We start from the raw sequence: 25,723 nt of genomic DNA on the forward strand, positions 1-25,723 counted from the left end.
TTTCGCCTGTAGCCACTGTGGGAGCACTCTGCAGCAGCTCTGCCTCCACAAAAGGCACCCCCCCCCCATTCTGGTCATGCCTGCCAAACATGTGACAGTTCACAACACACCAAAATGTGCCCCCTCCCCAAACTCCACCAAGCTGCGGTGGGAGACTGTGGCTCCCTGAAGCTAGAGTGGAAACCAAGGGCAGAGCCCAGGGCTCCCAGACGCAGGGCACCTGAAGTAATTTGCTCGGGGTGAGCCAGCTCTACACACTGGCCTTGCTTCCTGTTGTGCAACTATGTAAATGAACCTGTGCTGGGCCAGCTGCACTGCGTGCCAGGGATAGTGTGAGTAATGGAGCACCTCGGCAGCCTCTCGGGGACTTGTGCAAAGAGTTGGGATACCAACTCTGGGAGGGCGGGCACAGGGCACCTCTTCCTCTTACCAGGAAGCTGCCCATGAGTATGGACAGGCACTGTCCTGGCAAGCACAGCCTGGAGAAGACCATCAGGAGATAGAGTCTGAGCTGGAGGGTAAGTCCAGCCTGGGACTGGACTCCAGGCTAAACTCAGATTAGTTTTTTGGGGATCCTTAGAGGCCTCAGTTTCCCTATATGTAAGACAAAGGGGAGCTGGTCTCTTTTCCCCAAGGCCTTTGTGCAGGCCCCAAATGTGTGTGCTACCTAATGCCCACAGCAACGCTGGAAAGGAAGTGTCTCTCTCCCCATTTTGCAGATATGTAAACTGAGGCCTGGAGAAGTGAGCATGGCTGCAGTCCATACAGGTGATGGTGTTGTGCAGCTGGGATTTAGACGGAGAAATGTGGATATTCAGATGTGTCCCATCCTAAAATTCTACGTGGGCTTCTAAACTTTCTTAAAATGATATTTGCAACGCAAATCAGTTCTTAACTTTTGACATGAGAATCAGTTGGTACATGACCTACAGCACATTAAAAATTTTACTTCCCGGAGTGTCTGGATGGCTCGGTTGGCTAGGCTTCTGACTTCAGCTCAGGTCAGGAAGGATGGAGCCTCGCATTGGGCTCCCTGCTCAGCAAGGAGCCTGCTTCTCCCTCTGAGTAGGCTCTGCATACGTGTGCTCTCTCTCACATATGCACTTGAGCGCACTGGCTCTCTCTCTCTTTCAAATGAATAAAATCTTCAAAAAAAAAAAAAAATCACTTTCCTTGACCCTTCTGGGACTATTCTTTCACTCTGCCAAATAGAATGTGTGTAGGCAACTGTGAATGGATTTTGAAATGAGCAAAAGCAAACTCTAATTATAATTCTCATATTAAATCATTAACAAAATAAGTCATCGAAATAATTCCATGGCTAGACATGAATGATGTTCTAAGGCAATACCTCGGTTACTGGTCTGAAAAAAGTTGGTGCTGAGAGACGGAATAGACATGGGGTGGTGGAGAGAGAGCTTCTACCCAGCTTATGGTCCATGGAGGCCCAGTCGTTAATCAGCTACTTACTTTATTCAACTCACTTAATCCCACCCCTCTTCCCTTTCTTCATCAGTAAAACAGAGGGCTTGGAGTAGATCCCCATTTCCCACCTACTTCAGTAAAAAAGACTCCTTTTAATGGACAAATGCTGACTGAACTCTCTTCCCTCCGAAGACAGGTGTTCTTTGGCACCTGTTATGAGAACACAGAATGACAAAAAATTAACACAAGTGTTGTTCTCTTTTATTAATCACAACATCTTCCTACAGTTGCATAACAGTGCACTGATGTTCAAGATTTTATTGACTCACCTTCTTGTCAGTGCATGGCCCCATCGACATTCTGACCCTTCGTCAGAAATGGTCTACTCTCCTTACCATCCGCTGTCCACAGATTCTGAACTTTTGCATTAAGTGGTGTCAAACGTTCTTTTCAGTGGCCCACTTTGATGTTATCACATGCTAATTATTTCTTAAGAAACTACATACCAGGTTTCTATTTTTTGTTGGGAATAATAAAGCAAATTTTCAGTCAACGATTTCGTTTGGCACTAAACCACAGTCACTGTGCAACCAATGCATTTACTCACCAGACACGTACAGAATGCCTGCACTGGGTAGACAGAGGTGAGTGAAACAGAGAAGGTCACTGTCCTCCCAGAGCTTCGGTCTAAGGCAAGGCCTTCTCACAGTCCCGAGCACCCCCACCTCTGCATCTCCAGCTTTGACCTCTCCCAGGGGACTGTGGCTTCTAACATCCACCTACCAGCTCAACGTCTCCATCTGGATATCCACTGGACATGCATCTCACACTCAACACCGGGAAGGTTACCTCCGGTTTCTTCCCCTTCCGCTTGCCAAAACCCTTCCTCCCTTGGCATTCCCCAATCCCTGAAATGGCAACATCATTTATCCAACGCTCAGGCCCCAAGTACTTGGAGTCATGCCGGTCTCCTTTCATGACCAGCAGTTAATCTGGGGAGAAAGTGCTACTGGCACCAGCTACAAGAACACATCCTGAACCCAGCAGCTTGCTATTACTTCTATGCTTCTATGCTCCCAGCATGTTCCAGGCCACACTCCCCTCTCCCTTTCCTATTCTTCTCTTTCTGCCCTACAACTTACTTTACAATCAGCAGCTAAATTTAATTGAATCCCATCACACTGTTCTTTTTGCTCAAAATCTTTCGGTGGTTTCCCTTAATTCCTAGAATAATTCCAGGGTCTCAGCATGGTTTAGGAGCCCCTAGATCCGGCTCCTGGACACTACTCCAGGCTTCTTTCCCACTCTCCCCCTAATTCTTGTGGTCATAAACGTGCCAGGCCTGCTCCCACCTCAGAGCCTTACCGTATGCTGTTCCCTTGCTTGGGATGCCCTTCCCTTACATATCTGGGTTATGTAAACAAACATCTCTGTTTGTTTTTTTCCCTTTCAGTTTCTGCTCACATCCTTTTTCTCAGCATGGCAATTCTTTGATTGTCCTGCTTGAAACAGTCATCATCCTACCCCACCTGTCACTTTCTTTCTCCTTACTGTGCTTCTGTTTTCTTCTGAACACGGATTACTGCCTCATACTACATTCTGTGTGTTTTTTTTCCCTACCTCTGTTCCTAGAATCTGAGCTCTGTGAGAGTTTTTTTTCCAACCTCAGCAGGTTCACCCCTCCTTAGGCAACCTGGTCGTCTCCCACTCCTGGGAGGTCACCATGTTGATGCCAAACTTAGCGCAGACCCCCAGCTGGCCTAGCATCCCACAGCCCAGAACCCATGAGCTCACAGAATCCTCCTGTTCAGCCTCCTGAGGAGCTGGGACCACAGGCACGCACCATTGCACCTGACAAGGTTTGTCTTTTTCAATGCTGTTTGCCCAGCTCCTGGAACACTGCCTCGTATGCATGTGTTGAGTGACTGAGTGACAGAATTCTACAAATACCATTTATTGAGTGTGTCTTACGTGCCAACTTCTGTTCTTACTTTCTAACCTATACGACGACCTGACAAGGTGTATAATATTACAAGCATTTTGCAAATAAGGAAACATACTCAGAAGGTGTATGGGAGTTGCCCGTGGTCTCACAGCCACTAACTGGAAGAGGCAGGGTTTGAACCTGGGTTTAAGTTGCAAATATGAGATAAGAAGGCTGAGGAAATGGCAGAGTGTCTGGGTGGCTCAGTGATTCTGCTGCGTGGGCCCGCGGTTAGCGGGATGCTGACACTTCGGTGAGAAGGAGATCACAGAAATTATTCTAGCAGCCACTACAGAAGTAGTCCCGAGTCCTACCTGGATGTGGTGGTGGTGGTGGTGTCAGGGAGCTCTGCTGAGCTGCCCCGTGGCTCAGCCAGTCCTCACCACCCTCGGGCTTTCACACAAGTCCCGTCTCCCACCAGTTCCTGCTCACATCGGCCTCTTCCTCCCTTATTCGTTAGAGGGTCCGGCTTTGCTCAATTCCAAAGCCTGGTCTCTGACCATGTGTGGCTCTCCTCAGGGCTGGCTGACAGATCTGAGGCAGGTGGAAGGTGCCCAAGAGTGATGGGCAAGGTGCCCCGAAGGTAGAAAGCCAGCTACTTCTTGCTCTGTGCTTGGGCTAAGGCAGCACGACCGTGAGACACTATGGGCAAGTTTAGGCCTCTGCTGGTCGGGTTCTGAAACCCCATCAGTGCCCTCAGAGGGGACCCTCTCCATGAATCACCTGTGCTCGTCAAACTCAAAGAGAAGAACCAGTGGGCTTGCTCCTCCTTGCGCAGGACAGCCCTCCCTGGGACCAGGGGCCTCAGGAAGGATGCCACGGGAGACAAGGGGAGGCTGCCTGGGGAGCACATGGGCCAAGCGAAGGGAAGTGAGTAGTAGCGAGATGGCTCAGTTGAGTTGTGGTGAGGTCCGAAGGCCACCTTGAGGTCTAGCAGATATCTGTCTGGACAATGCTCAGTGACCATCAGCTGATTCTTCTCCCTTCCAGACTCCAGGCAGAGCTCCTGCTTTCCAGGAACACATTCTCTACGAGGAGAACTCCAGGGACCATAGTTTCTGTTAATACTCAGACCATGATTAGAATTCAGGGCCTAGCTCTTCCTGCTCTGAAATCCCCTCCTTTAGGTGACATCTTGATGGTCCATCCCCTCCCACTGTGTTTGGATTTTTGCCAATTTAAGTCTTGGAAGATCATCTTAATTCCAGGCTCTACTGGAGAACTGAGTGAGTCTCTACAACCTCCTACCCACTGACCACCAATGTATAACAGAGTCGCCACACAAGGACCAGCAGGGTCTTTACGCAACCTAAGTTTATCAGACACCTACTGTTGCCAGGATCCGTCAGAGGAACCAGGGATGGAGCACTGAGGGAAGTCTGGCATTACACAGGTGACAAGAAGTGTTGTAGATGTTGTATGGGGGTGAGCTCTGTGCTGGGAAATAACAGAGCAAAAGGGCTCCAAGTGGTCCCAGGCATCAACGATGGACTTCCAGAAGCAGTGTTTAAAATCTATGCCTTGGGGACGCCTAGGTGGCTCAGTTGGTTGGGCAGCTGCCTTCGGCTCAGGTCGTGATCCCAGCGTCCTGGGATCGAGTACCACGTCGGGCTCCTTGCTCAGCAGCCAGCCTGCTTCTCCCTCTGCCTCTGCCTGTCTCTCTGTCTGCCTATGCTCGCTCATTCTCTCTCCCTCTGTCCCTGACAAATAAATAAATAAAATCTTAAGAAAAAAAAAAAAATCTATGCCCTGGGGTGCCGGGTGGCTCAGTCAGCTAAGCGTCTCCTTCGGCTCAGGTCATGATCCCAGGGTCCCGAGTTTGAGCCCTACATAAGCTCCCTGCTCAGCGGGGAGTCTGCTCCTCCTTCTCCCTTTGGCTCCCCCCGCCCCCCGCTTGTGCTCTGTCTCCTGCTTTCTCTCAAATAAATAAATAAAATCTTAAAATAAAAAACTATACCTTCAAAGGAGGAGTCTGCTTCAGAGTTGTCTACTTGGAAAGTTAGAGATTTACTCCTAATGATCCCCCTGTTGCTAAGAATATCCAGCAGATGAGTTTCAGTGGGAGGGAAGTGTTATGTTTCCACGCTTGTACACTACAGCAAACCAGAGCTGGGCACGAAGCAGACACAGTGAGTTCAGACAGTCCAAGTTCAAACGGCCTGCTTAATTGAAGCCTAATGTGGCCATGAACGCCACTGTGAAGCTGGAACTGCTGTGGGTAGTAGTTATACTCTTCCAAAGTTACTTTTAAATCCTTTTCCAAAATGCATTAAAAAAAAAAAAAGAGTCCCTATCTTTTGAACCAATAATTCTAACCTAGGGAATTTATCCTAAGGAAATAATCCAAAGTATAAGGCATGTGCATAGAGATATTTACTACAGTACTATCTGCTGAAAAATGAAGAAAAAAAATAAAAATTCACAAAACATACAAGTGGATAACTGATGGTATGTCAGCAAAAGGCAACATCCTACATCACTGAAGGTGTAATTTTGAAGACCATATTGCTATATAAAAATATTTAGGACAGTATAGAGATTATATATGCAGATGGACAAAGAGTGATTTGAACATAGAAAGATGAAACTGATTTGCCTAGATAGGACTATGAATGCACTTTGGCTTTTGTTGTTTGAATAATAAAACCAATGAAGAATATAACAAATAAATATAATCAAGTATCCCACATTTCTTCCTCACTCAGCTAGAGCAGAGGCAAATTATTCCCTGAAGGCCAAATCCAGTCTGTTGTCAATTTTTTCAAGTAAAGTTTTACTGGCACATGGACATGTCCACTTGATAATGTATTATTCATGGCTGCTTTCACCCTACAGTGCCTGAACTGAATCCTTGTGGAAGATGCTGCATGGTCCACAGAGCCTGAAAGAGTTACTATCTGGCCCTTTACAGAACAAGTTTGCCAATCTCTGATCTAGGGTAATGAAATGTTACGGCTTCATTCATAAGTGCACTACATGTATAACCCACTAGGTACTCCACGAATATGGACGGATAAACAGGGTATCACCAGTTTCGTACTTTCATCCAGTAGATCTTAGAACAAAAAAGAATTAAAATGAACTACCTCCTCCAAATGTTGCTCTCCACTGACTGTTCCCACTTCAGCTCAGATATTAAGGTTATGCATTAATCATATAGCTTATCTAATTTGGACCTCAGTTCATTTTTATAAACTACACACTGGGGAAAAAGACAGAAAATGACTTCTTAAAGATTATGAGTGCTGAGAACTAAAAAACATTTCTGATGGTTTAAATGGTTTTTTTTTGTTTGCTTGTTAAAGCTCTTCAGGGCTTTGGGGAGAATAAACAAGTCAGAATTCCTGGCTATTCCAAATGACTGCACACCTGGACTTCAAGGCCGCTTCTTTTATAAGGTCATTGCCATGTGCACCCAACGTAGACTTTTCGTCCAAGCTGCTCCTACCGCTCTACAAAAATGCATTGAAATGGAAGAAAGTTTGCTGTATTCTAGCCTAAGTCCCTACACCATGTTACCTGTACTGATAACTGCCTGGCATCTGTTTCTTTTGTTTGCAAATAGGGGAAAAAGGTGAGTCCAAGCTTCATGGCTAACAGCTGGTTCTCAGATTTTGGAAGAGCTGGATCACCCCCCCAACAGGAACTTAGCACCAAAGTTACAAATTGCTCTTTGATTCTAGCATTCTTAGAGTTTATAACAATTAAACTAGCTGCTTGACATTAGAGCAAGTTATTGAAAAAACTACTGTATTATGTAAGGACAAACTCTAAAATCAAGGCAGCAAACTCTAGGTCAAAACTCACCAACTGGCAGCTGGAGGGCTGGACTGGCCTACAGACCTGTTTTATTTTGCCTGCAGGGAATTAGTTAAACACATACACAGAGTGCCAACATTTAGAAATGGAGAGTTTTCATATAAAAACCCAGGTATCTGGCACGTTTACAGAGAACACATTCCCATATGGTTGCTGAGCTGGGGCAGATGGGTCTCGCTCCCTGTCCTGGCCCGAGTCCTCCCACATCTGAGTTTTTGACCACGGGGTAATAAAAGATCTTCTGAAAAGTTGTTCTAATGTGTCAAGCAGGTGGTGGGACCAATGGCAGGCTTAGGAATCAAAAACTTCCAAGTCCTGAGATAATTTCAATTCTTCCTCCTTCTCCTCTCAGAGGCGGCATGAATGAGGGACAGCTCGCCAGACACAGATTCTCCAGCACTCCTCCAGAAATCACTTGAAAAGAGGCCTTCACGAAAAGACTCCTTCACAGCAACATGCATTAGTATCAAGAAACATTTTATCCTTTTGACTCCAGTCTCTGTTTATTACCCCTGACTATTCCCCAACTGCCCAATCTTTATTATTATAAGTATGTGCTGGGCTTCTTCCAGAGGTAAGCCACTATACTACAGGGAATCTAGGAATTCCGTGATCCTGAAGATTTGATTAAGTTCAGCTGAGAAGAAAGCACCCTTGCAGACCAAAGAGGTCTTCACTCCTAATGGCTCTAACTCTGTGCCACACATTGTGCTTGGAGCTTTCATCCTCAGGTCACTCCAGGAGATAATGAGGATGATTATCTCAAAAGAGGAGTACATTTTAGAGCCTTAAATGACGGAGTCCAACTAAGCTGAAGAAAAAGAAGAAAAACAGTGCAGAACAGTATGTGCAAAGTGACGTCGCCCCCCCCAAAGAGAAATATTTTGGGTTATAAATAAAATCACTATTCTGCAGTGAAAGAATGCTAGCAAATTACCATGTGATTGGTCTCGATGTCAAAGAGTGCTATATTCCACTCTTTGGAACATTCAGTGATTTTTGGTGGTCACAGACATACATTCTTTAATAATAATAGCTAATGTTTATTTTAATGTTTGTTAGAAAAACATAATTACACCCTAGACCAATGGTTTTCTGGATGATATTGTTTACGAAGAGGCTACTGTAAAAAATCCAGTCAAGAAGTGGGCAGAAGACATGAACAGACACTTCTTCAAAGAAGACATGCAAATGACCAATAGACACATGAGAAAATGCTCAACATCACTCAGCATCAGGGAAATACAAATCAAAACCACAATGAGATGCCACCTCATGCCAGTCATAATGGCTAAAATGAACAAGTCAGGAAATGACAGATGTTGACAAGGATGAGGAGAATGGAGAACCCTCTTAAGCTGCTGGTGGGAATGCAAACTGGAACAGCCACTCTGGAAAATAGTATTATGGAAGCTCCTCAAAAAGTTAAAAATAGAGCTACCCGATGACCCAGCAATTGCACTACTTAAGTATTTAACCAAACGAAACAAACACAGTGATTCAAAGGGACACCTGCACCCCAATGTTTACAGCAGCAATGTTCACAATAACCAAACTATGGAAAGAGCCCAGATGTTCATCAACAGATGAATGGGTAAAGAAGATGTGGACTATTACTTAGCGATCTCAAAGAATGAAATCTTGCCATTTGCAACAACGTGGATAGAACCAGAAGGTATTATGCTAAGCAAAATAAGTCAGAGAAAGACAAATACAGTATGATTTCACTTGTATGTGGAATTTAAGAAACAAAACAGATGAAGAAGGAAAAATAAAGAGGAAGAGAAGGAAAAATAAAATTAGATGAAAACAGAGAGAGAGGCAAATCTTAAGAGACTCTTAGCTATAAGGAACAAACTGAGGGTTGCTGAAAGGGAGGTGGGTGGGAGTATGGATGGGGTAACCGAGTTGGGTGATGGGCGTTAAGTAGGGCACTTGGCGTAATGAGCACTGGGTGTACACGCAACTCATGAATCGCCAAATTCTACCCCTGAAATTAATCATACAGTGTATGTTAACTAAATCGAATTTAAATAAAAAAAAAATTTTTTTAAAAAGAGGCTAACCTAAAAGCTGAGTTAACTTGAAATAGATTTAAAGAAAAACAGTAAACATATGATATTAGATACCACACAGGTATGCAAAATACTTGTGTTTTATTCATTAGAAGAGTAAAGGCACAAGCTGTCTACTTGTTAATCAGAAGAACAAAGGTCTCTGATCCTGAAGGGCAGAATTCAGAATAAGGCTAAATTCACTAAGGATAGCATCTCTGGCTGGTCTAACTGAAGTCACTTGCCAGGGTCTGAAGGAAGGAAGGAGGAAGGGAAGCTGGGCAAACACGAAATGCCCTCTAGTATTTCAGGAATCTGAATCTTGGAGTCTCACCATTAACATTTAGTATGTGTTGTACCTCGTACCTGAAGCAGAAGCAAGGTTCTTTTTACCACAGCCAGCCGGTTAGGCCAACATTATCAAAACACGGTTACATAAAGCAAAATGCAACACATTTTTGTTAGCAAATAATGAAAACGGCACCTAATCCCATGACACCAAGATTTGGGTCCAGCAGTTGAGAGGTTTTTGTCTTTGCTGCCTGCACAGCTTAAGGCCATAGCCAGAGCCTGAGCCCTCCATCCGGTTGGCTGGGTTAGGGAGGGAGGACAACAGGCCAGAATGCCCCTGGACAGAAGCACCTTGGCAAGGTGAGGCCCCAGGGAAAGAAGACAGCTGAGGTTTATTCCTATCTACCTGTATTTGAATTTGCTTCTTGACCCTGTCACCAAAACAAAACCCAAAAGACAAAAATACGAACAAAAAGAAAAAAACAAACAACCCCCCCAAATGTTTAAAAATTTAAATGTTTAAAAATTTAAAACTCCAGAAAACTCAAAGAGCAATTAATAAAGGTGGCTGTGATGTTTCTAGCAGCTGGAGCGACTTTAGGAGGCAGACCAGTCATCTAGCTTTCTTTGAAAGTACTGCTCCCTAGGAGGCTGGGGAACATCAGTTGGATGCTACATTACTTTCTGGAAATGTATTGAGATGGAGAGGATGATATTTTCTTATAAGTAGAGTACTGAAAATGGCTCATACTGTAATAACGTAACACGCCACTTTAGGTGTGTTAGTGTGTGAAAGAGAAGGGAGGAAGTCCCCAGAGGTCATTGCTTGAATGATGAAACCACTACTAAGGATACGCTCAGTGGTACTGACTGGGTTCTTACTATGTATCAGGCACTGTGCTAAATGCTGTGCAACAACTAATTTATTTAACCTTTCCACTAATGCTATGAGGGCACCTACTATGATCCTCATTTGACGTAGGGAGAAACTAAGGCACAAAGAAATTAAGTAAATTGGAGCTAGCAAGCATCACAGTGCTGGGATCTGACCTTAAGACAGATGAGCTCCAAACCTTTGCTCTTGAATGCAGATCCCTCAGATGCATTCTGAGCACGATGGTTCTAGGTTAAGCAGCGGGGGTTTTGAGCTGCCAAATGTTGCATGTGGGTCTACAGCCCAAGCCAAAGTTCTTGGGGTGTCCAGGGAACGGCAACAGCTACCCGGGCAGTTTCTTCTTCCCTAGCCCTCATGTCGTACTCAGGCACCTTTTTAACTAACTGATTTTCAGATATGTAAAGCACATTCACGAAAAAGGATGCCAATTTGTAATCTGCAGAGAGCCTGCATATCATAGTGCAGCTTTCCAGAAATGGATGGAGACAAGGCTCAGGTCCAAAAGCAAGAATGTGTAAGCACTACTACTACGGAGCGGCCACAAGGACTCGGCTGTTTTTATGAAGGGCTATGTAAATACAATCTCCTTTCATCATCACTACAATCCAATGAACTATGCTTTAGTCCCATTTTACAGATGGGAAGAATGATGTCCAGAGAGGTTCGATCATTTGTGCCAAATCCCACTCCTACTAAGAGGCAGATCTGGGATTTGAACCTAGGCTTCTCTAGTCCCACTCAAATCTTCTGTCCCTCCTTCCCCTTTAGCCACCCAGAGCCTTGGCTAAGTTCACAGACCTGAGCCAGCTGTCAGGCCTTGACCAGCTTTGCCACTTCCGAGGTGTGTGACTGAGGGCAAGTCACTTACTAATCTCTGTGCCTCTTTCTTTATCTCCAAGATGCAGGTAACAACTGTACCCATCTCTCAGTCTGAACTGAGGAGTGAACGAGGTAGTATCTGTAAGGTGTTTAGAACAGTGCTTGGCACATAGTGACTATTCCACAAACGCTGTGAAACAAAGTACAAGTCTCTCTTATGTTGGCATCTACACACAGCTGGTAAGCCAAGCCAGGGGTAATGGACATGTCATCAGTGGAAGAGGTACCTAAATCTGATCTCTTAGTGGCCAAGGAGCCAGCCCTTCACGGACACTGGCTGTGGGACCCAGCAGGCTTTTGATCTGAACTGTTGAACTGAAAGGATCCATTTGGAAGGGTTCTAGGCTTTAGTCCCAGATCTGACAGGAGTCGCTGAGCAATTTGGAAAAGGCACTGTATTCTTCTGGGCCCCATTTCCTCCTGTGTTAAAACTACTAGGCCTCCCGTGACAGGGAAAGAAAGAGGGCAGAAACTACTCCCAGGGCTCTGGGTTCTGGTTCTCCCACAGAGGAATTTTGTGACTTTGGACAAATGGTTTCATGTCCTTGAATTTTTATTTTCTCTCCTCAAAGATGAAGAAAATGGTACCTGTCCCCCTTATCTCACGGGGTTAGGGAAAAATAAGAAAGCAAACTTGAGAGCCCCTCTGTGAGAAGTGTTCTACGAGACCATCTCCTATTTCTGGGTAACAGGTGGACTCTTAATAAATAAATGTTGGTGGAAATGATTTGATCACTTACTATGGTCTGGAATAAGCCCCTTATTACTTTCTCTCTGTCTCCTTAAAAGCTAAGGTCTCTGAAGGCAGGGGATCTTCATCTATATCCCCCCCAAAATAAGCACTTAACTATTTATTGATTGAACCTGTGGAACGTAACAACACATGAATTAGTGAACAAATGACTTTGAAGTAGCATTTTGAAAAGCAAAAAACCAAAAACCAAAAAAAAAAAAAAAAAGAAAAGAAAAAAAAGCTAAAACTGACCTAAAATTTTAATTAAAGCCCAGAGTACAGAGAGACAGAAGGGAAGATGTGCAAATAAAGCTCTTCTGTATCACCTGACTCCTCTGAATTCTTTTCTTTGGGGAATTGGTTTGGTCCAGGAATGGAAGAGTTCAGATGCTATAAAGTGGTTAAATTAACATACGCAGCAGGTACACTGACTTTCTAAAGCTGAATACCAGCTGGGATAATTAAAGGCCAGAGCCTTCTCCTTCTTTAAAAATTGACTCCCCTATAAACTACCTGCTGACAAAGGCATAATTAAGTTGACTCCTGTAAGAATACATAAGGAAACTTTTCTCCTCCATTTTTAATTAAAAAAAAAAAAAAAAAAGTTTCCATTTCCCCCCCAAGCTCAATGAGCACTCAAATGCTCAATAACTAAAAGGAAAGTTACAAAACACTTTTTGTTTTCTTTCTTTCTTCTTCTTCTTCTTCTTTTTTTTTTTTAATTAAATCTGCAACATCCTTTCTTCCCAGGAACCAATTTGTCAGAGGTCTGGAAGTGGCTTGTGCTGGGGAAGGCGTCCGGAGGGAGGCAGCTGCCCAAAAGAGGAGGTGGTCACACTAGCTCTTCACTGGGGGATGGAAAAATGCCCAGGAGCCTCCTCCATGACTGTCCGTCTGTGTGGCTTAAAATAAAATCTGCAATTTTTTTTTTTTTACACTGTTCTAAAAATAGGGGTTTGGCTTAAATCCACCAGTTGGTGTTTTGATTTTTAAATTATGTGCCAAAAAAAAAAAAAATCATGCTTAACCTAATGAGTACTGGTAAGTAATTCAGAGAGATTACAATTTTGATCTCTAGGTTCTAACACATTCATTCTTTTAGAATCTGAGCAAAGGTGAGTAGAGATAAAAGGAAGGTTGGTGATAATGATGTGAAAGCTTAAACTCCAATTTGAAAGCAAAAGGCCAGCAGACATCCCTAAAGTAAGTAATATTTTAGAAGTTTTCTTGGAGGGGAGGTAGGTGATGGAGGGAGCTATAATTCAATAGTTCACACAAAATAAATGGAAGAGACTGGTGAGTTTTGACTTATATCCTTCCTGATGTCATTTCTGGAACCAACATTCATGTACACAAAACTAGAAAAATTCCTAATAGGGATTCTTTAAAAGCAAAAAGGGTTTTCTGAGTGTTGGGTGATCCAAGGCTTGGTTTTTGGGATAAGACTTTTTTTTTAAATTTTATTTATTTGACAGAGAGAGAGGCAGTGAGAGATGGAATACAAGCTGGGTAGTGGGAGAGAGAGAAGCAGGCTTCCCGCTGAGGAGGCAGCCCGATGTGGGGTTCTATCCTGGAACCCCGGCATCATGACCTGAGCCAAAAGCAGAGGCTCAACGACTAAGTCACCCAGGTGCCCCTTTGGGATAAGGCTTTTTAAAGCTCCCTCATTAGATGCCAATCATAATGTATTTTAAGAAAGATGTGCTATTATTACATCTTAATTAATGAAGATTAATTTCAACATAAATGAAATGGGGCTAATCTTAAAATAAGGCTTTCAATAGACAGGAGTGAGGTGAGTGAGGACTGCTGTAAAAAGCAAGTATGAACGCTGTCTGCTTCTGGAAAGACTGAAGTACCTTCAACAATTGATTTTGCTTGTGAATTTTGGCAACACAGTTTTCAGCTAATCTCCGGAGTCCAAAGATTTGGAATTTCGGTGTGTGTGGGTAGCATCATGTGTGACCCATGAAAGTCACCATCTCTTCTCCCCCTCGCCCCGGAACAAACACCCACAAACCGACGGGGATGCTCTGAAGGTTAAACTGGCTAGCTCAATTGTCCAGGAATGTACGCTATGCAAACAATGTCGGCTCCCCGTGCCAAGGCAGAGATACCAGGGGACTTGAGGCTGCTGGCCAGGAGGAGAAGGATGGGGAGGCATAGTTCTATTCATCAGGGCAGAATGGGAACCCACAGAGAGCGGCTGCAATGTTTCACTCTCCTAATCTGCAAAAGACAAATAGTTACAGAACTTGCTATATTAAAACCAGAGACTGTTAGTCTGAGGAGGGCAGGGGAAGGCCAGCAGGAATGAAGAGCCTTCCTTTTAGGGAAAAAAAGGCGGGGTGGGAGGGGCTGGGGGAATGGGGAGAGATCTGCGAAGTGGACTACAATTTACTTATTTAAAGGATTCTTCTGTTTCCAAAATGGTTCTTTGGAAGAGGGGAAGTCCTGGGTATTTAGGAGTTTGGTTAAAGATCAATGAAGAAATCCCTGGCTTTTTCAGACGCTCCTGGCAGAGAAAGAAACGGGTGTCCAGGAGGCAGGCTGCCAATCAAAGATCAGTCGCCTGATAGGAAAGTCAGAGCAGCCTCGAAAGGGTACCTTAGGCTTCTGGGAAGATGCGGTTTACTTTGCAAAAATCTCCTTTATGCACTTTTTTTCTTCTTTGGAGAAATACAAGGGATGTGGGATCTTCAACGGAGGCAGCAAGAAGGGGGCAGGAAGCAGAATGGGGTAGGGGTGGGAGGCATCTCTCCCTGGGGTGTCGGGTGTTTCGCTTGCACTCTCTTAGGGTTCCTGAAATAATTAACATGCACTGCCATTCTTGTTTTTCTAGTGGTGATTTCATCCAGTCCTTGTAGAAACTCAGCATTAAATGTCAGAGTTTTGTCTTCTGGAAGGCAAAACTCCCCTCCAAACAAGAGAGTTCTGCATACCTCTGAGAGCACGTGGGATCCGAAACGTTTGCAGAGTGCTAATCATTAACACACTGCGTTTGAAGGCAGGACAGCCTCTTTCTCTGCTGACTATCTTGTTTCCTTCCATTGGGTCCTGCCCTGTCCTAGTTTACTTTCTGTTTCTCCCACTGGTTTCCATGCATCCGTCTGTAACACAGGCACGCGAAGTCCTGAAGAGCCTCTCCCTCTCTGCTGGCTAGCTCAACACTTTGCTCACTAAACCCTTTTTCAAAATAGATTCCTCTCTGACTTATTTTTCCAATGCCTCTCCCTCTTCTCACCCTCCACCCCCACCCCCACGCCTGGGAGCGTGTGCGTGCGTGCGCGCGCGCGCGTGTGTGTGTGTGTGTGTGTGTGTGCATGCACACGGGGGGGGGGGCGCTCTTCTCCTTCCCAAGTAACACAGGATAAGGAAGGAGAAGTAAGATCTGTAAGAAAATGTAAATAAAAATGCCTCCGAGAGAAGAAGAGCTGGTAATTAAAGCGTGGAGGCAGCCTGACCTGGGTCTGCCTCCTGACTTTGTCTTTGCCTAGCAGTGAGGCTTTGGACAGGTCACTTAACTTCCCTAAATCTTAGCTGCCTGGTCTGCCAAATGGGGAGAACAATGTAACAACTCCTCCAGGGCTCTAAGGAATTAAAGGAGATGATGAACCTATAGTTACTCTGCATATAGTTTACTCTGCTCCAGGCTGCATTCCCAGCGCCTGGAGCAGAGTAAACACCGGACCAATGCTGTTTTGATATCATCACTACGACTATTATTATAATATAAACTCTGGCTAGGAATGTCACCTCCCCTCTGTCCCCAAGTGCCCAAGGAGTAACAAGGACTCAGTGCTTCTAAAAACTCCAGATCGGTACCACAAGGAAGGCCTGGATGCAATTCCTGGCTGATCAGGGGCCCTGGGAAGCACTGCTCAGAGGCAATGCACAGCATACGGCTATTTTTAGGCCTTTTCCATCACCGCACAGTGGTTGCTCTGGAGGCCTTACCTGGCCGCCCAGCCTCGGCCACATCCTTCCCCCCACAGGCTCTCAGCCTTCCCAGGAGGACACAGTGAGGCCCCAGACTCAGGAATTTACTGCCCACTTGCTGCGCCCCACCCCCCACGGCTCTTCTCGCTTTTGGTCCGTCTTGAGAACAATGACAAGCAATAGCTTCTCACGAAGAAGACAAGGGCTCTGCCTGCTGTGAGTCATCCGCTAAGGCCTGTCCCCACTGTAGACTCTCCCAGAAAGTGACACAAAACACACAAAGTCAGGTTCCACATCTCAGAAAGGCTGATTCACCAGGGCGTCTTCAGAGCTGGAGCTGTGGGGATGGGAGGTTCACCGCAGTCTAGCCTGCCAAGAGCCTAGCCTCCAAAAAGAAAAGAAAAAAAAAAGAAAGAAAGAAAGAAAGAAAGGAAAGAAAAGACAGAAAAGAAAGAATGGCTGAACCTTCCCTAATAAGGTAATGCCACATGCCATCTGTGGTTTCCAATTGCTCAGCACGCTGGGATCATATGACACTCAGTGCGGGCCTGGTTTGGAGCTTATATGAGGCTCTCCAGGAAGATGAGAAAGCCTCTTGGGTGCCCCTGGGGGTTACAAATGAAGGGGGAACCGCTCTGCTGGTGGCACCCGCACCCCCCTGATTAGCCACACTTCCTGCTGCCCCCTGCTGGCCTCCGGCTTTGCAGCTGCAGGCACCAAAGAGTTCAGGGGGCTTTGCAGGCCAGCTCTTTCTCTCTCTGAGGAGGTACAAGCTTCCTGAGGGCAGAAACGCTCCTTGACGGCTTTTGTCTCATGCTGCTACGCTTATCACAGTGTAAGCCACTCAGCGGTTACTCAGTAAATGCTTGATAATGGAACAGTGCTGAGAATTTTACAGATCAGTAGGTGATCACTTTTGCCCTTAGCCCTCCAACTTATAAACCAGCAGGATTTCAAGAGCTGGCTTCAAAGAAGGTTCTTAGGGAGCATACTTTCCCACAGAAACAGTGTGTAGCAGGGGGGTTAGGCTCCCAGGCCCACTCCTTTCTCAGAATATCCTGCCCATATTTATATACCCTCTCATTGAGCCGGACTCACATCAGACCGACAGATCACATGCAGAACAGACTTCAGTCCCTTCCATTTACTTCAATGATTCATTTTAGTTACAGCATCAGTGATTTGCACAGATTTCTTCCCACGTCTTCTGGGATGCATCTCCCTATTTTAGGACATTTTATGTAGGTAATGATACGTAGGTAAGTATCTCACATTAGATACTTTAAAAAGAACATTTAGACAGGTATTTTTGTTCATAATTTAACAAAAGATACATGTACTTTCGTTTTTCCTTCTGTATTAAAAAATACAAGCTTTTTGACGGTCTGAAACTACAATTATTATTTGGGCCACCCAGGACTTTTCCAAACATTTTATACACACACATGCACACTCGCACAAACCCCTGTATATCCATTCATATTTACCTATTTCCAAAAAAGATTCGTAAAAATTCCAGCCTCCATGACTGGCCATTTGTATTCTTGTTACACACACGCGCGCGCGTGGGCGTTAAAATATTTATTTGCCACTAAATAAGCCAATGACATTAGCCTTTAAAGTAAAAACTACAGTTGTTCAAAAGTAAGGCAGAGTCTGTAAGAGACTTTCTTGCTGGGGCACAGGGAGAATGTTTCATGGTCTGCCTCCAGGAATACTGCTGTATGTACAGAGAAAAGCCTTCTGTGCTTCGGAGAGAACAACAAACACCATCAGCTGCCTGGCCCAGGGTGAGGACAGTCAGTGGCCTCGGTGGCCAGTATCCTTCAGAGCCCGCGGTGTGGCCGCTCCAGGGAAGCACCAGTCACTGCCGAGGGCAGGGCCTTCCAGCAGGTCAGAGCCTCTGTGTCTGGGACCATGAGCATCAAAGTTCACACGCACCCAAATACTTGCTGTTGCACCTGCTCCCTTTACTAGCTCCCTGGACACTTGGGTCAACTGAATGGCCTTACGGTGGCCCTTGTTCCCCATTCAAAAGCATCCCCTCAAAAGATAAGCCTACATATTTTCCACATGAAATGCAAGATACCTCTTGTATCTCTAAGACTGACAGAAAGCATTAACCCGTGGACGACACTAGAAGTAGGAAAACCAGAGCAGCACTCAGGACCATCTCATGAACATAACGTACTCAATGCATGTACTCAATGTGCCTCACTCCATCTTCTGGAGCTTACTGCCCTTCTAACCCAAATCAGCATCTAGCGCAGCAAAACTGAGATGTCAGGTTAATGACCGTGAAGCATGACAAGTACCAGTGCATTTGTATCACAGCTGTCTTTCAACAAGTTATTGCCCAGATATAAGTAACTGCCATTTCTTCTCCACCCCGCTGCACAGCACCTGGGAAGAACTCATTATGGCCCATTCTTGAGTGATGGAGCTGACCCTTTAATGGGAAGCTCTGAATAATGTTATGTTCTTATTCACAGCCTCTCTCCTATCAGCTCTTATGGAGAATCTCCCATCATTGGGAGAAATACAATTTAATCAACATAGCAATTAATTACTAATTCATCTTTTCCTTGGCATTTCAGGATGTTGCTCTGATTCTAGCTCTGATCAGGGACTAGAGGACAGCTGTCTGGCTGTAACACACAGACCAATGTACTTAGGTCCTCATGGACAACTTTGAAGTATGATTACTTACTTTAAAAAATGTCACACATGAACAGAGCACTTTTGTCTCTTAGAAATGCAAAGTGCCCAGGGTGGGGTGCATAGGTTTTATGTAGTCAGATCCCAGTTATTTGAGTTGTTACTCTAATTTAAGGATGACAGATGTGAGGCACGTATGCTGCCTCTTCCCCCTCCTGTGCCTGCAGCAGACATCACTAATGGATCACAGTGTTCTTTCTTGTTGGGCCCAGACATGAGTTAATTAACAGCACTTTTCAACACCAGGGTTCCAATCAACTGTAGGTGGTGCATATGTTGAAAACAATTAGCTACTCCTGTTCTGACTTCAAACACCTTAATTTATGTAAATGTATGCAACTGACAGTTGACTACGGTATCTTTACTTTCCTAGCAATGTTCTCTTTATTCTCAGTTGGTCCCTTCACTAATCTAGCTACAAATAATATGAGCCATCACCCCTTGCCTTTACTATGTGCCAGACACCTGTTAGTCAGCACTAACTTATGTCCCCCTATGTCCTTACAAACGTCCCAAAGCAGAGATGGGTAGCGTAAATCTGATCTGTATTACAGCTTCTAGCTACTTTCTCCGGTGACTCCCAGGCTGAATTAGTGGCCTCCTTTTGGTGTCCTCCACTGCCACCACTGCACTGATCTCATTGCACTACAATGGCAAGTTCATGCAATTGTCTTCCCTACTCAACGAAGACAAGACCCACATCTTACTCACCTTTGAATGCCCAACACCTGGAACACAGCTGAGTACATAGTGGGTGTTCAGTGCATATGTTGCAACAATTTTTTTTTTCAAAGTTCCTGTTTTCAAACATTCTCAGAGCTTCGATTCAGGCAGGCCCTACAGTGAACAGATGAACCATGGCAAGCTACCACGGGGAGGTCATTTACATCATAAAGCAAGGTGTGTTGGTCAGGTGAGGCAAAGCTGAGGGAGGGTCAGGGCAGCCCCCAGTGGACTTTACAAGTCTGCCCTTGGCCTTACTCCGCCTCCCGGTTTCCGAGCACTGAAAGCACCATGCTCGCTCACTCACAGCTCTGTATTTGCCTTCTTGCTTCACTGGCTTTTGTCCCCTTCCTTTCTCTGCCTGCCACACTGGATTGTTCTCCCCAGTTCCATAATCCCAGCACTTAGTCAAGTGTCTGGGCAGTGGTGCATAAAGACTCTTTGAAGGGGTCTGGAGTCAGAAGGGCAATGGCCTGAGTCAGGAGCACAAGGAGCTGCTTCCAGAATCGCCCTGACCGCTCTGGGTGGTTGTCTCTGTTCTTATTACTGGGAGAATGCCTGTGCTGGCAGGACAGGTGGGGAGCCTTGAAAGTGACACCGGATTTAAATTCTCTGCAAAGTTCTCACTTCTCCTTTTTGTGAGGCTGCCAGGTCCAGAGCTGGTGTTGTCACTCTAGAAGAGCCCCAAACCCTTTCCAGCTGCCTTGGGCCCCCTCCCAGTCTGCTTTGTGCAGCTCATTCTACTGCGACATGGCAGAACCCGGGGCCTCCTGCCTCTTGTGACCCTTCCAACCATCATGCCCCGAATTTCCTTGCCTCCATTTCTCCTCACTACCCCGCTGCACAGATTCTTGGGAGGATCAAGTGTAACCTCCCAGCAGGGCCCACAGGGCCCTTTGAGTTGACTTCTGACTACCTCTCTAGCTTGCTTCTGACCCCGCCCACCTCCCACGCACCGGGCTCTGGTCACACCTGAACTTGCCATTCCCGTCCCCGCCACAAACCTCCACCTACTGTTGTGGTCTCCAGCTCAGGGGGTGGCACCTCTCTGCTCACGCCAGACGCTCTGGAGTCACCCGGGGCCCTCCTCTCTCCCACTGCACCTCCTCTTCCATCTCCTTGTCCTGCTCTCTCTCTGCATATGCAGTATTTCTCAAATTCATGTGCTTTTATTTCCACTGCCAGGAACCTAGCTGGGACCATGAGCAGCCGCCCACTGATCTCTGCCACACTGTCACAGTTTCCTAGCCCGTCCACCTGCCATCAGAACTCCACCAATCCACTCTTCACAGCCAGAGTGATCTTCCTGAAAGACAAATCATATCGTGTCCCTCTCCTTCTTAGTCTTCTTCTACAGCTTAGACATCACTTCCTCCAGGAAGCCTTCCTGGTGTGCTCCCATAGCATCTATATTTCTTCCATTAAAACAAAAAGTGTGCAAAAAACTCCCAAAAGCCAAAACAAAACAAGGTGTGTAGGTCTTCTCCATTAGAAGCAAGCTCCATGAGGCTCCGCCTTGCTCTCCTCTGAACAATGTGGTCTTTTTTAGGACTCCCTCTGTACCGCCACTCCAGAGCCATCTCCGCCTTCTGCCCTGCTGGCAGAACAAGTGCACCCTTTCTTCACACAACTAGGGTAAATCTACATTGGTCTAGGCCACATAAATGACGCCACCCCATTTGTTAAAGATGAGTTTTGGGGTGGGCATAAGTACCACTTCTGCCAATGACACATGAGAAGTCAGCTGGGGGTGGGGCTCGGGTTTCTAAAGGTCTCTTCATTCTTAAGGAGGGATGCATAAGAAGCAGTCCTCTATATGCCTTGGCATTGACAGGAAAGGATGAGCTGCCTGCAGCCTTTCTGTGCCCATGAGGAGAGCTAGCTGATGCTTTGAGGATGACATAAGGTTCTTTGTGTCAACAAAGAACCTGATGTTGATGAGCTACTAAACTGGTCAAGTGGAGAAGGCCTGCATTGGAACTTCTTTTTAGATAAGTTGGCTTTTTTCTTACTTGTAGTCCAAACAGACATAGAGCATTTTTTCCACTTTAGATTGTCTTAGAGGTACTTAGGTATAAATCTTGTTTCTTCTGTTCCATTATGGGCCTTCTGAGGGCAAGGTTTACATTTTATATATCCTTGTATCCCCCAAAGGCAGCGTGGCTCATCTCATCACACTCCTGGGATTGAATGAAGAGCCCACAGTGTCTCCTGGCTTCATACTGGGAGATCCCACTACTCTCAAAATGGGTCTTGCCTTCTTCAAGGACTCCATTTTTTGCTTTTGTTTGTACTTTTAAAATCTTTGACATAGAAAGAAACATCAAAATATAAAAGCTCTGCGGTCAACTTTAGGAGGCTAACCCTATCTTACCCACCCTTACACACTTCGTAGCACTGAGTACATACTTTGTGCGAAGTGGATACTCAAAATGTTTGCCAAATGAATAATTTAATTTGCTTCTGGTGAGTCAAGGGCACTTAAGACTTTTACAGAGTCCTAGGGTCATAATGATGAACAGTAATTACCAACAAATGTGCTAAATATATCCTGATCCCGGGCTGTCACTAGTGGTCAGCTTTTGTTTGTTTATAGGAAAGCCTTGATACCACCAAGAGGCTAAGCTTTAAACTCGGACAACAAGCAGAACTAGGCGCTGCGGAGTGAGCCAATGACCAAGGTTCAGTCGCCTGGGGAGTGTGTGCACTGAAAGCTCATCCTGTCTGGCCTGGGCCTTCAGGCTGCAACCAGATACGAGAGAGCCCACTGTCCTTCAGGGGCTTAGCATCCGCGGCGGGGGGCGGCGGGGGAGAGAAACACAACTTCTCAACAGTGCAGCAACTGTTCTACGAAGTAAGGCGGAGGGTGCGAGTGGGATGGCTGGGCGGCGCTGAGCTGGGAAGACCTCCCAGAGGGACATGTGGACGGCACCCGAATGCAGAAGGGGAGTTAGTTCATCAGAGGAACAAGGAAAGAAAAAACAAACGGAGTAGCACCTTCAGGCTTATAGTTCATAAAAAGCTCCTTCTGACCACATCCTGGAGGGGGGAAGAGATGAGGCTAGAGTTGGACAGCAGCTGGGAGCCTGCAGCAGTAACTCACTGCGGAGTAATGGGCTTCTTGGGCTAGAAACAGATGGAGGACAACTGATGCTGGGCACAGGTCCCCAAGAATTTGTGGCGCTGTGCCTAGTGCTCAAAGAATAATAGCTTTGGACACCAGTCTCCCACCTTCTGGGTCTGGGATGGGGTAGGGGTTTGTGTTGGAGGCACCATGGTACAGGGCAGTGGTTTAAAATTTCTCTTGGCTTGTAAAATACTTGATTAGAATGAAATACGAAAACAAGTAGAGCAGCTCCATTGAACCCAGGGTGTGTGTGCATGTGCACACATGCACACGTGTGATATCAAGTCCTCCGCCTCCTCAGTCACCCCTATTCCATAGTTAGGGGTGCTCATGGTCGGTTCTGGTCCCAGCACTCCTGCTGCTCCTCTGTGACCAGATCAAGCTTCTCTGACTCATCTTTTACCCCTACAAGTCCCATGAAGGATCTGGACCTTAACATCTCTATAGTCAACACCTACTTTGGGCAGCAAAAGGGTTCGGTAAAATATCCTTGCCAACCGACTGCAAGGGTAATCCCTACTTTGAGGTTTCTGATTTGATGGAGCACAGTGTCTCACTCTGTCCCTTTGGCTGGGGTTTAGGAGTGACTCAGCCCACGTGTCCAGGTAGAACCCAGCTACCCAGAGCCCATAGCGTGGTATGACTTTTCTTTTCTTTTTTTTAAAGATTTTATTTATTTATTTGACACATAGAGGTCACAAGTAGGCAAAGAGGCAGGCAGAGAGAGAAGGGGAAGCAGGCTCCCTGCTGAGCAGAGAGCCTGATGCGGGGCTCGATCCCAGGACCCCGGGATCATGCCCTGAGCCGAAGGCAGAGGCTTTAACCCACTGAGCGCCCCCTAAGTGTGCCATTATGAGGAAGCAAGTAGGAAGCCCTGTTCTTGATGGGAAAAAGAAAAACATGCACATGAGTCGCGAATCTCCTCTAGCCTATCACTTACACGTCTTCCCATCTCTCAAGGGTTCACAGCTCTGTTAATGACAAGGTGAACACCTGCTTCCAACTGCATGCTGGGAAGGTGAACACAGAAGGTGACACGTAATAGGGACAAAGGAGCAATGACGTGTGGGACCCCTAGTACCTGTGCTCTCCAGCTCGTACCTTTTGGCCTACCAGGGGACCTCCGCCTACTGGCCATCAACTACCCCTCCAACAGCTTGAAACCCTCCGTCTATGTCCTTTAATATGCATAATTTTGGTCAGAGTGGGGGGTGGGGAGGAAAGTCTTGTACTTAGAAGGAAGAACACTATTTTCTTTGAGAAGGCTGACCCCAGAGGCTCTAGTTCATGCAGGCCCCCAGGGATGCTGACAAATTTGGAGGAAGATTCAAGATGGATGGTTCAGTTCACTTCAAGAGAAAAAGCAGCAACGAGTAGGTGGTTATGGAAACAAGCCTCAGAGCTCAGAACCACAGGTGTGAGGAGGAAGTTTCAGTCTGACTTCACCTGGGTTTCCTATTGCAATGACACATAAAGAAAAAAATCAAGCAACCAAACCACTGGGACTGAATTATTATACCTGGAGAATGATTAATGTGGCCTGGGTCCTGTTTTCCTTCCTCAGAGCTCACTGGCTTCGTGACAACCAGAAAATATGACCTGGTAGCCGTGGCCAGTTTGCTAACCGGGGAAGCGGGTCCTCTGCCCTCTGTGTCCCCTGGCGTCGGTGTGGTGTCAGGCCTGGGGAGCGTGCCTGCTTGAGGCCTGCTGAGTGCCCTCTGCGCGTCAGAGCACCCACAGATGGTGCAACACGGACGGCTGGCTCGCCAACCTGGCAGTCCTCCGGCCCTGGCTTGGAAAGGCTAAAGAGACACTGCTAGACACCATGAGAGCAGAGCAAACAAACTCAAACAGGTCTACCAGAAAAATGTGAAGCAAATACAATGAGCTGGGATGCTCCCTGTAGAGGTGTTTCCCAAAAACATCTGCCATAAGAGTGGCCTTTTCCTGACTGTTCCAATGGAAGAATATCTATCTTATTACCCAGAAAAAGTTAGATGCAAAATCCTGGTCTGAGAGCAGCATATGTATCCCGTAACATTAATGAAAGCTAGCAGAGGTGCAGTTTGGGGGTAAAAGGAGTATGAAGAACTGTTTAGCTCTTCCTTAGCGAGTCTCCTGTGTTGGCTAGTAGTCGGAGAACTCTTCAACTCAATAAACACTTATCAAGTACCTATTGCATACATACAAAGTGCTATAGGAGGCAGCGTGGTCTAGTAGTTAAAAAAGGAACTTGGGAATCATGTGGGCCAGGATCTGTGTCCTGAATGCTCTGCTTCCTTCCTGTGTGACCTCCACAAAACTACATAACCTCTCTGTGCCTGGGTTTCCTCAGGTAGATATGGTTATTGTGGGAGAGATACTTAAAGATCTTAGAGTAACACCGGACTTGTGGTAAGTACACAGTACTGCTGCCTATTACTATTATTATTATTATTATTATTATTATTATTACAATCTTTCTGAGCCCCAATTTCCTCATCTAGAACTAGAAAACAGACATAATAAGCAAACCTACCTCATGGGGTTGCTGTGAGGATTAAACAGAATGATGCATGCATGGTGTTCAGCCTAGTAACTTACACACAGTAAGTGTGCAATAAATGCTAGTCATTGTTATTCCTAGAAGATTCTCCCCAAATTATTTTAAAAATAAGACGCCTGGATCTGAATGATGGTCCATGCAACAAAGAAATCCTTTCTTTGAATAATGTCAGCAAGGAACATTTTGTGACAATACTCCCCATCCTGAGTTCTACTGATGAACATAACACCCCAGCTCTGTGCTAATTAAGCTCTGTGCTGACTCTTCCAGGAGCTCTGGTATCCCTTCAAATATTCTAGGCTGGGAGCCTGGGTGGCTCAGTTGGTTAAGTGACTGCCTTTAGCTCTGTTCATGGTCCCAGAATCCTGAGATCGAGTCCTGCATCAGACCCCTGGCTCAGTGGGGAATTTGCTTCTCCCTCTGACCCTCTCCACTCTCTCGCTGTTACTCTCTCTCTCTCAAATAAATAAATAAGTAAATAAATAAAATCTTCAAAAAAATATTCTAGACTTCCCTAATATGCCATCCAGTCCGCCATTTAAGGGACGACTTAAAATTGTGGCTTTGTTGGGGCGCCAACAACAAAGGCGT

The 25,723-nt window shown here is 45.8% G+C and overlaps 1 protein-coding gene across 2 annotated transcripts in view; it reads right to left on the reverse strand.

Annotated features, from left to right (window-relative positions):
• Positions 1–25,723, reverse strand: part of GNG12 (G protein subunit gamma 12) — a 130,207-nt gene that overhangs the window by 31,090 nt on the left and 73,394 nt on the right. Inside the window, exon 2 of one of the 2 annotated variants that reach the window (XM_045064711.1) lies at positions 1,558–1,635. The exons of the other annotated variant lie outside the window; for it this stretch is intronic. The gene's annotated coding sequence lies outside the window, so the exon portion shown is untranslated. The remainder of the gene's footprint in view (positions 1–1,557; positions 1,636–25,723) is intronic. 2 annotated transcript variants of the gene reach the window in all.

The sequence above is a fragment of the Mustela putorius genome, unplaced genomic scaffold, assembly GCF_011764305.1.
Source record: "Mustela putorius furo isolate JIRA1106 unplaced genomic scaffold, ASM1176430v1.1 tig00003853_pilon_pilon_pilon, whole genome shotgun sequence".
Classification (NCBI taxonomy): Eukaryota; Metazoa; Chordata; class Mammalia; order Carnivora; family Mustelidae; genus Mustela; species Mustela putorius.